We start from the raw sequence: 2007 nt of genomic DNA on the forward strand, positions 1-2007 counted from the left end.
CGTATTGTACCTGCATGTAGAATACTTTTTATAACAGCTTTTTGATCAACTCTGGAGAGAATAACAAATTTACTTTTTTGTTTTTTTTTTTTTTTTAGTGAAACTAAACATAAACTTATACTCATGCCTGTAGCCAGGGGAAGAGGCAAACAACCCTTCGCTGCCTGAAACCACAAACCCTAAACCCTAAACCCTAAACCCTAAACCCTAAACCCTAATTTATTAAAAAATAAATAAAGAAAAAACAGAGAGAGAAAGAAAAAAATATATTTAGATATACATATACAGCCAGGAAAAAAAAAAAAATTAATGAGGGGGTGTAACTCATACACATAAACCCTAAACCCTAAACCCTAAACCCTAAACCCTAAACCCTAAACCCTAAACCCTCGCCTTGATGCCGCAGATATGAATTGCATCTAGAGCTAAGTAGCTCGAAAGTTTATATAAAAGAGAAGAGCCAACGGCCTTCGGCTGTAACGCGAAAATATCCCCAGACCTGCAACAAACCCTAAACCCTAAACCCTAAACCCTAAACCCTAAACCCTAAACCCTAAACCCTAGACCTTCCATATGCATCAACAGACTTTTACACACTGAACCCTAAACCCTAAACCAGAAAGATTAAAATCTCCACCCTCATAAACCCTCATAAACCCTAATAAACCCTAATAAACCCTCATAAACCCTCATAAACCCTCATAAACCCTCATAAACCCTAATACAACCCAACAAACCCTCATAAACCCTAATGCACCCCAACAAACCCTCATAAAACCTAATACACCCCAACAAACCCTCAAAAACCCTCATAACCCCTCATAAACCCTCGTAAACCCTCATAAACCCTAAACCCTTTTGTATAAATTACCTTCCAATACCATGAGCAAAGAAGAAGTGTCGTTGTGCTACGAGGGGGCTGTAAACCCTTCCTTCTCTCTCCCCTACTGATGCTGTTTTTATTTGGTTGTTTGCGTCTGCTGCTGATAGCTGCAGCAGCAGCTGCTGCAGCTGCTGCGACGACCAACCCTTCTCAGGCAAACGACGCTGAGTTAGTAAACTGCACACACAAACCCTCGTAAACCCTAAACCCTAAACCCTAAACCCTAAACCCTAAACCCTAAATCCTAAACCCTAAACGCTAAACCCTAAACCCTAAACCTTGAACCCTAAACCCTAAACCCTAAACCCTAAACCCTAAACCCTAATACAGGCTAGAAAACCCTAATACACCCTCATACACACTGAGAAACACTAGTAAACTATAAACACTCCGTCTAGGGTTTAGGGTTTAGGGTTTAGGGTTTAGGGTTTAGGGTAGAATCATAAAATACTTACCTTCTATACAGACTGCGCTGGGAGTTTGTCGCCTGTATATACACCACAGATACACAAACCCTAAACCCTAAACCCTAAACCCTAAACCCTAAACCCTAATGTAAGAGAAAGAAGAGACACCGTTCTCTCTTTGTGTTTATCTGCTCGTATTTTTTGTTTCTTCTCTTCACTCTTTTTCTCTGAATCTAGGGTTTAGGGTTTAGGGTTTAGGGTTTAGGGTTTAGGGTTTAGGGTTTAGGTTTACCTCCTCAGCTACGCGGCAGTATGAGGGCCCCAGCAAATCCACCACCGCATCAAAACCCTTATCCTCCATCTCCTAAACCCTAAACCCTAAACCCTAAACCCTAAACCCTAAACCCTAAACCCTAAACCCTAGAGCTTAGAGCTTCAGGTGTACATACACCTCAAAACCCTCAGCTGCATGTACACCTCAACTATAAAGAACCATCAGAAAGCTGCATATACACCCCAATGCTGCCTATACACCTCAGAGCTGCCTATACACCTCAGAGCTGCGTATACACCCCAGAGCTGCGTATACACCCCAGAGCTGCGTATACACCTCAGAGCTGCCTATACACCTCAGAGCTGCCTATACACCTGGGGCCGAAACCCGCAGCCTCCCGATTGTCTGTATCGGGCTGGCAAACCCTAAACCCTAAACCCTAA

Source organism: Eimeria mitis, genomic scaffold, assembly GCF_000499745.2.
Source record: "Eimeria mitis Houghton genomic scaffold, Emh_scaff925, whole genome shotgun sequence".
NCBI lineage: Eukaryota > Apicomplexa > Conoidasida > Eucoccidiorida > Eimeriidae > Eimeria > Eimeria mitis.